General features: G+C 50.1%; 1 long non-coding RNA gene across 2 annotated transcripts in view; it reads right to left on the bottom strand.

The window, feature by feature from the left end:
• LOC127388680 (uncharacterized) overlaps nt 1-14,681 on the bottom strand; it is a 28,088-nt gene extending 13,407 nt beyond the window's left edge. For both annotated transcript variants that reach the window (XR_007890428.1, XR_007890429.1), the window contains exons 1-2: nt 14,613-14,681; nt 5,236-5,376 (exon numbers count right to left, since the gene is read on the bottom strand). This is a non-coding gene — a long non-coding RNA (uncharacterized LOC127388680). The remainder of the gene's footprint in view (nt 1-5,235; nt 5,377-14,612) is intronic.
• Between the last annotated feature and the right edge of the window lie 202 nt (nt 14,682-14,883).

The following is a 14,883-nucleotide window of genomic DNA, read 5'->3' as shown; positions in this document are numbered from 1 at the left end:
GACTTGTGGTGGTGCAAATCCTCCAGAAGGAGTGGAGAGAGGTTTCATCTGAACAGCACTCCTGTCAAAAAGCAGGGAAACCTGAGCCTTGGCCACCAGCTTCAGGTTGCTCCACGGTTGAAAAGCTCCAGCTCAGAATGGGCCTGTTCATGTTTCACCCACTGGCCCAGAAACCAGTGAGCAGCCTTGGCAGAGGCTGCCAGCCCAGAGAGGAATGTATCAGCTCCCAGCTCTGGTGCTGGGGCCAGGCCACAGCCAACCCACAGATTTTCAGATGCTTTTGCAGCTTCCACGTCAGTAGCAGTTCTGCCCTTGACATTAATAAGGTAGCTCTGGCTATAAATCACTGCATGCTGGGGGAGCAGGGTGTCATGGAAAATACCTGCCTCTCTCCCACAAAGAAAAAGGCAACAGCAACATGCAGATGGGCCAGAAATCTATGGTTCAGGTCACCTGCACTGGATTGTTGTGGTGAAGAGGAGTGTCAGGGTGACTTTTCCCTTCCCCAATTACAACAGTCCATGTGAGTCAAGGAATGATGGCTTTGGCAGGAGAAAAAAATGACCAGCCTTGGATAATGCTGATTTGAAAGGAATAAAACCTGTACAGATAACAAACAAGAAAAGAGGCTGTTTATGAAGTGGCTTTCTTCCTTTACTTGGAATCAGCCCTGAAGTAAGGAAAAGAAAGGAGAAAGGGAAGAGCAGGAACAGCTTTCTGTGCTTTGGATTTACTGCAAATGGCTTCTTCTGTGAAATGGGGGGGGGGGGGCACATGTGTGTGAGCACGTGCATCTGTGTAAAATATTTGTGAGATGAGGGCAAAGCTAGGAATTGTGGAGGTACTTGACTCAGAATGATTTGCTCACCCTGCCTCCTCCATCCAACAACCCATGTTCCAACTTTCAGAGTGCACACTCTGGGGAAAATCCCCCGAGAGCCATCCCTTGACAGTTATTTTCCCATCTAAATCCCCCTTCCAGCAATTTGAATAACACAGCTCAACCACCAGCCCAAGTGCCATTGTGCTTTTTTGGAGGGGGTGTAGGAGCAGTGGAGAAGGGGGAGTTTGGGGAGTATTTTTTTTTAAATCAGATAAATCATTGCTGGGAAACCAGCCACTTCATTCCATTTCTACTCTATGGGGAATCCATCTAATACCCCTCTGCTTGGTGTGAAGCAGGACCAGCGAGATGCTTTATCAAACCAGGGAGGAAAGCAAAAGATGGGATGGAGTGCAGGGACAACAGGAGGAAGGGGCTCTGCTGTTGGCCAAGAAGAAAAGCCAAAGGGATGTGTGCACACCTCCTCAGACAGGGCAGGAAAGGAGAAATGGTTTGTGCTCCTTGCCCTGCTGGCAAAAAAACGGAGCAGGCTCAAGTGTGGGATGAGACGGGTCTGAGCTCCAGGGCTGGTGGAAGGAGCTCCTCACCCACGGGGAGGTGGCACAGCTCCAGGCAGGTCCAGAGCTGGGCAGGATGGAGGCTCCTATCAGGAGCTGCTTGAGTTTGCAAAATGAATTCAGTGATTGCAGTGACTCAGTAATTAAAATGGGGAGGTGAACTGGCACCGGTTCCCAGTTCCAACCCCTGCCAGTTCACCTCACCATTGTAATTGGAACTGGTTAATGCTTCGCTGAGAGAAGCCAAGGACTGGGAACAGAGACAGCTCCCAGCACCTCAGGTTTCAGACAGGCTTGCAGGGCAGCATGTCTGGGGAGTTTGCCTGACTGTCTGGGGATACCCTGCATTCCTGCTTACGTTCCTCCAACACCTACAGCCCCAACCAAGACAGGGCTCCGCTGCGCTCAGGCGCTGCGCGTCCGCGCGGCGAGGGACGGGCCGTGTCCTGAGGAGACTGAACAGGGAGAAAATCAGAGGTGGGGAGTGGAAACAGGTGCACAGGGAAGGGAAATGACTTCCCCGAGCTCACTCAGTGTCCAACCCCAATGCAGACCCTGCAGCACTTGCTGCTCTTTCATCTGCTAACACCAGTTAGTGCAGAGCTTCCCACTCCAGCACCTCCCAAGGACTATAAATGTAGAGTTGTTCAAGAACTACCAGGTAATCCCACCTCTAGTGGGAGGTGTCCCTGCCCATGCAGGGGGGTTGGATCTAGGTGATCTTGAAGGTCCCTTCCAACCCAAACCACTCCATGATTCTAATTGCACCTGAACGGGAGTCAGGGCACACTTTTCTGGCCTTTTATCCTTCTTTATAACAACGAATGAAAAGCTTTAAGTGGGAGAGTTGGCAGTAAGCTCAGGAGACAAGGAGACTTCTGAGGAAGAACTTCCCAGGTTCTGGCAGTGACTACAGAACAAATCATGGTGGAAAATAAAGGAATCGACTCAGGAGGAGGCAACGGGGAACAAGTGGAAGAATAACTATGCTGTGGAAAGCTGCAAGAGAGTATGAGAAAAGAGAAATAAGGGAAAAAAATTTTAAAATCAGGTTTGCATTTCAGAGCTTCCTTCTGACAGCCTGAGTGTCAAGAAAATGCTGAGCACCCATTCTCAGGAAATCAGGCCCTGCACAGAGTCCAGTTATTTTGGCCCAAAAAAACCAAAAGACTCTCTCTTAATTCAGAGCTCATTTCCATCTGCCATAACAGCTTATGGGCTTGCACCAGTCCCCCCTGCTTTTGTCTCCAAGCCTAAACTGTGTCCAAGCCTAAACTACTGTCATTCCCAAATCTACAGTATTTTGCCTTTTCCAGGAAAAAATAATGCTTAAAGCAACACAGGTCTAAAAAACATAACTAACCCCCTCTCTAGCCCACCTACCAAATATTTTCAGAATTCAGTTAAATTCTGAGGGTATTACTTGGAATTACAGATCTCCCTAGAAATGCCAGAACTCCTTGTGCCAGGATGAAGTGAGCCCACTTGTTCTGCAAGTGGCAGCTTAGGGGGATTGTCTTACCTTGTAGTGGTTCTTCTCCAGCTGAAACATCCTCAGGAAAAATATATAATGACTTCTTGGCATTTTCTCCCCTTCTAAGAAATGGAGGGAGTGTCACCTCTTCCTTCACATAATTTTTCCTCATAAGTTGAGTCCCAAGCATATGTACTTTATTAAAGCACTGCCCATTTCAGAGGCTTTATCCAGGATTGGATGAAGTCTGGTGGTAGGTATATCCAAGCTGATTTGTGCATTTAGTTGTCCCTAAATGTCTTTTTGGGAATCTGTTCCAGATTCTAATCATTTTACATCAAGACTGAGGGACTCAATCTCTCCCCTTCCAACCCTTGAGAAAAACAGAAACACCAACTATTCAACCCTAGATCAAGCAGAAACCTCTCTAAAATCCAAAACTGGAGCCATCTTTCCTAGTCTGTTTTCTCCATGACTCTTGCACGCCATGGGATCTGAGGAAAGAAAACACATGGCATGAAGCAGGACCTCCTCATGACAGGAACAAGGTGGAGGGGCTGCTCTTTGCCAGCAGGTACCCATTAAATTCCTGTTCAAGCTTCTCCAACATTTCTGGAGGCTCACAGGGCTGTGGGAGTTTTGGGCTGCTCTATTTTTTCACTTTGGTTCTCATCTTTCCTGTCTTACACCTGACACCATGTGGTTTAATAGAAATCTCTCTGGGCTCAGTGAACTATGGAAGTCAGCCTCCTTATTCCATCTTCTTTCTTTCTTTTCCTGCCCTTCTTCATTAATTTCCTGGCTCTAAAGTTAGGCAACCAAATCCCCTGGGCTCATTGTTAAGCAAAGGATGGCTAGAAATGGCAGGAAAAAAGAGTCCTGCCCAAGGATGAAAGAAGAGTGAGGAGGAGCACCCAGCCCCCTAACAGGGGGAGACCCCTGCCTGTTGCTTTACTCCTGGGCTCTGGTACACAGAGGGTAAGGAAAGGGCAAGGAAAAAACCCATCATTTCTATTGCCAGGGATCTGTGTCCCATCAGGAAACAGCTCAGATATTGCTTATTGGGGGCAGCTAGATGGGACTTGGCAGTTTGCTCACAGCCAGCCTGAAGGCCTGACAGGTCATGTCACACATGGCTTTTCTTTCCATTTCATAGAATCATCATAAAATCCCACACTGGTTTGGGTTGGAAAGGACCTTCAAGATCATTCAGATCCAACCCCCCTGCCATGGGCAGGGACACCTCCCACCAGACCAGGTTGCTCCAAGCCCCATCCAACCTGCCCTTCAACACTGCCAGGGATGGGGCAGCCACAGCTTCCCTGGGCAACCTGGGCCAGGCTCTCACCACCCTCACAGGAAAGAATTCCCTCCTCATATCTCACCTCAATCTCCTCTCCTCTAGTTTTCATCCCTTCCCCCTTGTCCTCTCCCTCCCTACGCTTGTCCCAAGTCCCTCCCCAGCTTTCCTGGAGCCCCTTCAGGCACTGGAACGTGCTCTAAGGTCTCCCTGGAGCCTTCTCTTCTCCAGGCTGAACAGCCCAAATCTCCCAGCCTGTCTCCAGAGCAGAGCTGCTCCAGCCCTCAGATCTCCTTTGCCTTGTGTCTGTCCCCTTGGTGCTCCCATGGGAGCAGCCCCAGCAGGACAGACACAGCAGTGCCACCCACACCTCCCTGGGTCTCCTCCCTGTTGCTCTGCTAAGGGAACACATGCAGCAAGAACTGGGAAGCAGAACTACCCAATCTGGATTACTAGGGAATTAGATCCCAAAGATCATCCCCCCCCCCTGCCCTTCCCCACAGCATTCCTGCTCACTTCCACGTCCTGCCAATGCTTGGCTGGCCAAAGGGCAGGGCAGGCTGGCTGGGAGCAGCAGGTGTGCTGCCTGCCCAGGTGGCTGCTGCTGCTTCTCCAAAGGGATGCACAGCTGAGGTTTCTCCCACCAGTGGAGACTCCACTTTGGATTTCTTTTTCCTCCATCCAGCATCCTTTGAGCAACTTGTGGGAATTTCGTACCATTGAATTTCCAGCTCTGCTCAACTGACAGGTTGAGAAATAATTCAAGGGGAGCGAGGAATGACAGGAAAACAGCTGGATACTTTAGAAACCAAGACTCAAATGCTGGTGCAAAACGGCTGCTGGAAATCTTGTTTTCATCACCCACAAATTCCCTGATGCTGGAAAACATACCCCTCTTTCCCATAGTCTCCAATTTGCTACAAGTTCTAACATGAACAGCTTCTGCTGGGAAGTAGCTCAGTGTGCCAGAACATGATAGCTGCTGCTCTTACCCTGTCCTCCCCTCCCCAGTTTATCCCATTTCAGCCCAGAAAATGGAAGTTGCTCAGTGTTTACCAACCATTCTGCTCCTTTCCACTCTGCAAGGACCTCTGTGCGAGAGCAAGGTCTCTGCTGTTACACACCCATCTGCTTCTGTGGCTTTCCTTCACCTGAAGCTTGAATGCTCCTCTCAGGACACCACTCACAGTTGTGTTGTGAACTGCAAAGAGCAGAGGAGGATTTCAGGTGGTAAGTGAGCAACATGGAGAGAAGAATACAAATCTGTTCTCATTTCAGTCGCCCTAAAAATAGTTATTAAAAAAACAAAGAGAATGAGTTGCAAGTGGACAGTCCAAAAAGCCAAGGATGGCTTCAGCAACACAAACATTCCAAGGCGAGTTTTTCCCACATTTTTACGAGAATGTGACCATTTAGAACCAGAAGGGAAAAAGCACAAGTGCTCCAGTGACTGCTTCCCTGAAATTAGACTGATCCCTTTGCTCTCTGCATTTTAAAGTCTCTATAGGTAGGGCTACAAGACTCTGCCCAAACCTGCACTGCTGCTGCAAGCTGTTTAGCTAAGAGTTCTGAAGGCCTCGTGTTTCCAGGAGCCTTGGGAGTCAGAAGGAGATTGGAAACATCTGCCTGCCCCTAATGCCTTTGGTGGGGTGCCCTGAGACTAACCCCAAAACCAGAACTGCTGTCCTTGGAGCCAGAGCCTGCAAGGATGGCTGCAGGAGGGACCAGAGGGGCCTCTCCAGAGTCTCACACAGGTAAACACTCCCAGGGCTGCGCCAGCCCAGCAGGACCTGCCCGGGCAGGCTGTGCAGGCAGCCAGGGGCTCTGCCAGGGGCTGTGCCAGGACAGGAGGCAGAGGGTGAGGAACAACACTATGCACACCAACACTGGTGTGGATGGACTGAAGCCCTGGGAGACCCACAGCACCATGGTGCAGCAGCCGCTGTGGGAAGGGGCTGTGCTACTGTGCCAGAGCCAGGGACCAGCAGGGACCAGCAGGGACCAGCAGGGACCAGCAGGGACCAGCAGGGACCAGCAGGCTGTGGCAGCCACACTTTGCTCCCAGCTGCAGCCTTCCAGTCCATGGTGCTGGTACCTGGCTTGGAAACCAGAAATTGTTGCTGTACCTGGCCCCTCTGAGAGGTAGTGACAATTAGAACAGCCCAAAGAGGGGAGCTGAACTGCTCCTAACTAGAAAACACAGGTGACCAAGTATCTTTGCTCCAGCCCTGGTTACAGTTTACACCTGGAGTTGCTAATTCAGGCCAAGACCTGGCTAAAGAAAGGGAGCAGCAGCAGCTGGGATGGTCTCTGAGCTGTGCCCTTAGCTTTAGGAGGGTCAGCCTGGCCACAGAGCCACCTGCCATTCCACGTGGCAGAGCAGCGGTGGCATTTTACAGAACAGCCATCCACTGGAAGTTCACACTTTGTGTATGGACAAAGGCTGGTAAGGAGCAGTAAGCACTGGAAGGTGGAGAGGACACAAGCTCTCAGGGAGGAACAGGCTCCTCTGTACTATTGGATCACAGAGTATTTGCTGCACCAGTTAAGGGTCAGAACTTTGCCGACTATGAGAGGAATATGATGTCCCAGTTGGAAGGTCCCTGGCTCTACCCTACCAGCTCAGCACAACCTGTACAGTTCATGTCCCAACTCTTGAGGCTACTGAGAAAGGAGGCTGCCAGCTCCTGGGAAGGGAGCAGCTTGCCAAGGCAACCACTGCTCAGATGTGCAGCCTGCAGAGAACATTTCCTTGCCTCTGCAACTCCAATATCCCTTCCCCAAAAGATGTGAGTGCTTGGACCACCTCTTTATGAGGACTTCATGGTAACTGAAGGAGATGTGAAGACCTCAGATGTGCTCAATGGTACCAAATCAAGTGCTGGTGCAGCTTTCCATGGTTTAGCATCTCTGGAAACAGCTTCATTCCCAAGCTCCAGCGGAGCTCAGCTCTTCAGTGGGCACTGAATCAAACTGCTTGATTTACAAAGACACTGGTTGGTGCTAGCGAGATGCTGGGGTGTTCAGAAAACATAATGCTAAGAGGGTGAGGGGAGAAAGGCTGAAGTTAGACTTTGTAAGAAGTTCCTGTCTTGTTCACTCCCAAGGAATCTTCTCTTTCAGCCTAACTGTGCCTCGGAATAGATGTGCACAACACCCAGGCAGAACACGGTGCCTTCAGCAACGCTGCAGCTCTTGAGGCTTGGACCAGGACCCCTCCAGCACACATGCTCTTCATTAATGCTAATCCAGGAGCGAAGCAATCCGAGAGCAAAACCTCCAAGAGGACCGAGTACACAGATATTGCCTCATCAAGCTGTGATGCAGGGAAGGATCCAACCTGAACTTCCTCCAAAACACGCAGTCAGATCTGGTTGCTCTGGTTTGGACCCGTCTCTGGCGAGATGGAAAGCAGTTCAGCCAGACATTGGAAGAGGAGCAGAAAGGAAAACAGTCCACTCCCTCTGCCCCTCTTCCAAAAAAAAAAAAAAAAAAAAAGCAGCATTTCATTTCTGGGGCTGTAAGTGTGCACAATAAACTTGTCTCCCTTCCCTCACCCTGCTTACATTGTTCGCTTTCCTGCAAATTGTTTCCACATTCTGTATAAATAACCCCAGTGCCAGCGAGGGGGAGGGGAGGGTGCAGGGGCACGGGGCTGGGAGGGAATCAGAGGGGTTGTTACTCCTGAAAGGGAAGGTGGAGGATGCTGAGGAGCAGTTGGGAGCTGGAGCCTTGGCAGGCCGAGCAGAGAGTTGCCTGTGTTCAGACCTGGAGGAAGAAGAGTAAACAAGGGGGAGATTATATATAATTACAGACAATCATGTTGCTGGGGATAAACAGGAATCAAAAGCAGGGAGGCACTGAAGTCTGGCACGTCCCCAAGCAGAGAACAGAAGCCAGCAAGAGGCAACGCGGCTGGAAACGCTTCCCTTTGGGCCTGGTTTTGGTTAGCTCAGGGGCAGGGAATTTTCCCCCCCCCCCCCCTCTTTGGCTTGAGGCATTCCCCCATATAAAGAGAGGAGCCCATCCAATGGGGAAGAGAAGCCAAACTGAAGTCAGCAGAATCCTTGTCTGAGACATTAATGGATGACTCTGTGAGAAACGTCAGAAACGTTTGGAAGAGACGCAGCCCGCTTAGGTCAGCAAAACCAACAACAACAGGAATTCCTGCACAAAAATGGCTTTAGAAATGCTCCAGAAGCTGTGGGCAGGCTCTCCTCCCAGGATGACGAGGGTGAGCTGCAGCTAAGGGTGGCACGTGGGTCCTGCTCACAGCTCCCGCGGGTCTGGGGTTTGGGACAAAAAGGTGCCAGGGCCCCTCGGGCACCTTGCCTGGCCCCCGTGGGCCCAGGGCTGAGCCCCTCTGGAAGAGTGTTCATTTGGTGAGATTCTGGGAGCCTGGGGTGCTGCTCTCTCCTCACCTCGCTGCAAACCAAAGGCAAAGGAGGAGCTGCCAGCCTGGAGTGCGGGATCCCCCCGCGTTCCCTCTGCACCTGCAGCAGGAACCAGCAGGAACCCGAGTGTGCTGGGACCCTCCCTCGGGCACCTGGGCACCCAGGGTGGCACTGCAGGCCGGGCCACAGGGTGGGACAGCAGCTCCTCCCACACCTGCCTTTGCCAGGGAGCAGCAGGGGTGAAGAAGGGGGTGCCCGGCTGGTTCTGCCTGGCTGCCAGGATCGCCCTCCCCCAGCAGGGCCGCTGCAGCTCTGCCCCTGCAGAGCCTGCGAGAGCGAAGCAGGAGCCTGTGCAGCGGGCAGAGATGGCTCTGGCTAGAGCAGCCGAGCAGGTTGTGATGCCACAAGTGCTGCAGCCCAGCCCGGGGCTGCCTCTGTGCAGCTCTTCCCCAGCGCTTCACGGGAGAGGAGGGCGGCGGGAGGAAGAAACAAAGCCAAGAAGCGCAACCAAAACAAAGGCAGATGGCCCGTATGGGTTGTTTGTTGGGGGCTGTTTTGTTTTTTTTAAAAAAGAAGGACTTATGGGGATTTAAAAAAGAAGAAAAGAAGCTCCTTGGTCCTTCTTTCCCTTTCCTTGAAGACCCTGGAGAGTCAGAGGGAAGGGACATCATGAGGAACAAAGGGCAGCAACCTCAGGCGGTGACAGGAGGGGGATTGCTCAGCAAGGCAGGGTAAAAACCTCTGCCAGGCACTACCTGAAATCCAAACAGCTTATAGCCCCCTGAATCCCCTAGCCATCTTCTTGATCTCTCAGCTGTTCCTCACTGAGAAGGCAACCAGGTATTTCAAAGCAAAAGAGAAGAGAGGAAAAATAAATGTACATGAGAAATAACCAACCTGTGTCTGGAATCTGTGCAGCAGCACAGAAGCAGGACAGCTCACAGGCTCTCCCACCTTCTCCCTTTCAGCACAGGTGCTCTAAATGCCCTCTCTCCTAAGGCAAGGAAACGGATTTTTAAAGGGAAATGACATTTACTCTATGAGAACAGTGTCACAGTTTGCTGAATGATATCACCTGGGTATAGTACTTTGTGCATTTGCTGTGAATTCATCATTTGGGGCATTTTTCCTTCAGGATTTCTTACAGTGGCAAATCCTTCACCAGTGGTGGGTACCTGTGTGTGTGTGAGCACTGAAGTGCAAGATCTCCCTACTGCCCATATAGAAGCTGTTCAGGTATCACAGGTGAGATGGGTCTAATCATAAAACAAGAGCCACATTTATCTCAGAACTGCTGGAAACAGATCAGAAAGAAAGAGCAGAAGGGAACTGGAAAAAAAGACACGTGAAGGGTTAAAAAAGGCATTTAGGGTCCAAGTCTTATCTGCTATAAATTTGCATTGACTCTGTGAGGTAATTTTTAAGCAATCTACTCCCACGCCAAGTTGCAGCAGCTACTTCCAAATATCCCAGACATTTGTGTACAGAACCAAGAATAAAAATAAGATAACAGAACAGCATCAAAACGAAGCCAACTGTGTCCTTCAGACACCTGCCCATATGCCACACTGGACAGAAACACTGTCAGAAGTTTAGCAATACGGTGAGAGAGCACAAGTGAGCCAGACTGACAGATCTGGACAGATTATATCCACTTTCAATTTCTCTTTCATTTCAATATGACCAAGGGAGGAGGACACAGAGAGCTTGCCCCAGTGTTCTGTCAGAAATTAAATGAGATTACTGGTCTCCTGCAAGCACAGATGAACATCAATCACAAACGCCTCATAAAGGCATAAAACACAGTCCCTCAGTGTTATTAGAAAGCAAGAATTAGAAGTTTATCAAGATGGAAAGAGCAGATCCTCAAGGGAGAATGGATTTCATAAGCAATCAGCAAATCCTTCTCCAGGCACCTCAGGGTGACTTGCAAGGCAGTGAGAAAAATCAAAACAGCTACTACCTAAAGAGAAACACACCAGGAGTGTTCCCAGCAGGCATCTTAGAAAAAGCCCTTGGTGGGATCAGTGTCAATCCTTTCTTGTCTCTTCCTGCTTTCCTCAAGCAAAGGGAAAAGAAGATATTGGGGGTGGGGGGAATATGGTATTTGCATTACTGCTTCTTTTCCCCTTGCAAACCATACATGCATGTGCTGGAGGAAAGGCCTCCATCAGCTTGTCACAACACCTCTGCAGTTGGGTACCTTAGTTGGCCACCTTGGCTGAGGACAGGCTTAAGGCTGGAATATCAGACTGGAACATCAGCACGGAGGTGCCTTCCCAGAGCTCTCCAGGGAGCCAGGGCTGGAACAACAGCTGCTGAAGGTTGGCAGAGGCAAAACCCAACTGCGTATCACATCCAACAGTCCCATTTTGGCCACTGGAATTTGGCCACGGGGAATGAAAACATGACTGAAGCATTTCTTTAGTCCAAGTCTGCCCAGCTGCTGAAGCAAAGTTTTGGAGCACTGGTCTGCAAGTCTCACTTCTGGCAAATCCAGCAACTGAAGGGTCACAGAGCAATGACATTTTTCCCCCAGCTCCTTGCTGGTGGTGCTGGAAATCCCTGTATTCCCATCCCTGGAGACCACTATTGGTTCCCAGAATATCCCAGTGCATAAGTAATTGTGCAGAGGCAGCTGAGGGAGAGTTGGGGAAGTCACAGGTCAGGGCTGACACCACTGGCTAGAGGAAGATCCAGGGGAAGAACTGCACCCACCATTAGCCACCCCCTTCACCACCAAGGACCTCTCTCAAAGTCCTCATCTCCTTGCTTAGATGCTCAGGAGGCAGATGTACAAAAACGCCACCAGGAAAACATGCTGCCCTCTTCGTTGCTCCTCACACCTCTGCTGCTGCTGCCACCCCTTAGACATCCACTCTGGAAAGAAATATCTCCAGTGCTTACGAAGTAACTCAGAGCAGTGGCAGAGACAAGAAGAGAGCAGCCCTCAGGGCAGCACTGCTGGGCACAGGCACCTTCCAATGTGCTGCCTCTAATGAACGTAGCAGGGGGAATAAAACGTTTTGTTTAATGAAAAAAACAACCCACTTCAAGCTGCTGAAGGGCTATTATGAGCTGTGGCATGATGAAACTCATGACATAAGCCTCTTTATATTTAATAATACATGTTACAGCTTTCTTTCCTGCAGAGAAACTTCCAGTGGACACCCTTTATTTTTCTTTACATATTTTGTTGCAAATATTGAGTATCTGCTGAAAATCTAGGCCCCAAAGATTTGCCCACGTGATCTTACAGGAAGCTCAGATCTCTGCAACACAACAGACTTCTCCAAAAAGTAACAACCATTTTGCTGTATAGTGATTGCTGCAGAAAAGCAACTCTGATGGTACATTTTAATTAGCCCAAACAAATGAGTATGCAAATGACCATAACTGCATTTGAGATGGAAACTACTTCTCCCCTAAACCAAAAATACATCTGCAATAGAAGCTGCAGAAAAGCAGCAACCAAAAGTATTATGATTTTAGCACAGAATAAAAGCAGATTAATAATTTATCTCATCTTGACACACCAGAATTCCCAAATTATCCAGAAAAAGGCCTCCCACAACACCACACTTCAAGAGCTGTGACATCCCAGCCACGTCAACTGAAGAGGGGTCACTCCCCAAGTTTATTATTAAATTCCTTTCTGGAAGAGAAGATTTGCCAGTTAATTTGATTCAGACATGTGTGTTTTAATAACTGGTGCAACAGGAAGGTACTGTCTTCTCAAATACGTATTTATACTTAAAATACCAGCTCATCACCTGAATCATGGCTACAGTGCAGGTCCCATTGGCTTGTGCTCTCCAGACTGGAGGGGGCTGGGAAGGGGAGTGAAGCAGCCAACAGAAGAAGGGGATTGAGATGCACCCCAGCCAGAAGGAAGGCAGAGAGAAAGAAGGAATACCAATTAATGATCTGATCCCAGTGAGAAAACAATAGGAATGTGGTCCCTGAAGTGACCCTGTTGCAGCCAGGAGCTGGAGGGCTGGGTGTGAGGGACAGGAGGGCAGGAGGCAGCGTAGTGTGGCAGGGCCCAGCTACACACACAGGGCCAAAGTCCCCAGGTTACAATAAAACAGCTTGAAGGTGACAGATTTCATTGCTGAGGGTGATAAAATTCCATGTGGCACACTGCAAAACAAGGGCTGGAGCTCGGCCTGCAGAAAGGGAGGCAGTGCCCCAAACAATGCACTGGGAGGTTTCTCGTCCTCTTCTTTCCCTGGAAATAGGCAGAGAAACCAGCACTCGAGTGCCTGAGGTGACAAGTTTCCTCTTGCCTGACACATTGCAGAGCTGCAGCATGTGAACTGAGCCTCAGTATTTCCACCTGTGAAGTGGAGGTGCAATGGTGCTGCCACAGAGCAGCATCTTCACATTAGTTTGCATTTCTAGACATTCTTTCTGAAACAGTGTGTTATTTTTATCTGGTGGAACATCATCCCTCTGTTTTATCTGGCAGAGCAGCACCTCCCATGGGAGGGCATCACAGCAGGAAAAAGTAAAGACTGTTGCCTGCAGCAGGCAGGATCCTGCAGGATGTGTCAGCATCAGGAAATGGGCCACACCACCTTCTCCAACATAAGAAGAACATGAAGCTCTTGGAGCAGGTCCAGAGGAGGCCACAGAGATGATCTGAGGGCTGGAGCAGCTCTGCCCTGGAGACAGGCTGGGAGAGTTGGGGGGTTCAGCCTGGAGAAGAGAAGGCTCCAGGGAGACCTTAGAGCACCTTCCAGTGCCTGAAGGGGCTCCAGGAAAGCTGGGGAGGGGCTTGGGACAAGGGCAGGGAGGGAGAGGACAAGGGGGAAGGGATGAAAACTGGAGGAGGGGAGATTTAGGTGAGACATAAAGAGGAAATTCTGGAGTGTGAGGGTGGTGAGAGCCTGGGCCAGGTTGCCCAGGGAAGCTGTGGCTGCCCCATCCCTGGCAGTGTTGAAGGGCAGGTTGGATGGGGCTTGGAGCAGCCTGGGCTGGTGGGAGGTGTCCCTGCCCATGCAGGGGGGTTGGATCTAGATGATCTTTAAGGTCCCTTCCAACTCAAACCATTCTATGATTACTGTTCATGCTTTGTTTAACTGGTGTCCCCCAGATCACTAAAATCTCCAGTGAGGGTCACCCCAGCACAGGTCCATCATGAACAAAGTGTCCCAGAAGCTTTTGGCTTTGTTTTCCAAAATAACCCTCAGGGCTGTTATGCAGGTCAAACACCCAAGCAGCAAAACTCTGACCTTCACTGCTTTTAACCTGTGCCCACTTTGCTGCAAACACTGTGGAAGTGAGGACATGGATCACCTACTTTGGTCTATCAGGGGTTCTGTTTGGTCTGGATGCTGCCCCCAATCAGGCTGCTTGAAATGCAGGAATGACTCGGCAGCAAAGATGGGAAAGCAACAGGAAAATCAAAGCCTGAGACTTACCTAGCAATTAGATCAGCCCTGGAATATATTCAAGTCAAATCAATCCATACCAGAATTTCAGTCACGCTGCACTCGTGCCCACAGTTCTCCCTCCCTCCTTTCCTCCTTCCCTCCCTCCCCTGCAGCCCAGGGCTGAGATCCAGCAGCACTGTTTGCTTCATCAGAATATGCAAGAGGCACAGGAACAACACATCTCCTAAGATGCTTTATCAGTTTTGCAAAGTCCCAGTTCATCCTCCTCTTGTGGACCTATTTACATATTGATGTATGTGTTCGACTCTCTCCACCAGGCACGTCCCGGGAGATTAAACCATTTTATTTACAAAGACATTGGGGTTGCAGCTCCTAACAATTAAGTCAGCCAAGATATAACTTTGCATCCGCTTTCAGATTGATGTGTGAGCAGACAAATCGGCCTCCTCAGCATTTCAGGAGCAGCTGGAGGGGTGGGGAGGATGGGTTAAACCCCATCTATATAAACCAGTCAATAGCTGCTGCAACTGGGAAAAATGAATCGGGGTGATGGGAGGCACAAATATGCAGGAGGGAAAGATAATGAGACAGCAGAAGGAGTGATGGATAGAACCTGGAGGAGAAACTTTGCCAACAGGGCTCACCTTAAAGGCTTGGTGCTTCAGAGTAGCTTGTGCTTCATGGGAACTTGCAGACTCCTGGGAGTCCTTGCTCCATCTTGCCCATCAGAGTCACCTGTCAAAAAAAGAACAAAGTGGTCTCTCACCAGGGCTGCCCTTGGAGGAAAGGGAGGATGGGGGGAGAGGAAAGAAATACCTTGTGGGATGAAGGTCAGGTCAAACTGCAGCCCTGCCACTGCTGTGATGCACCAGGAAAGGTGCTAAAGCTCTTTCCCCAGAGAGCTTTTCTCTGAGC

This window comes from Apus apus, chromosome 10, assembly GCF_020740795.1.
Source record: "Apus apus isolate bApuApu2 chromosome 10, bApuApu2.pri.cur, whole genome shotgun sequence".
Taxonomy (NCBI): Eukaryota; Metazoa; Chordata; class Aves; order Apodiformes; family Apodidae; genus Apus; species Apus apus.
This window is presented reverse-complemented; position numbering and strand designations above follow the sequence as displayed.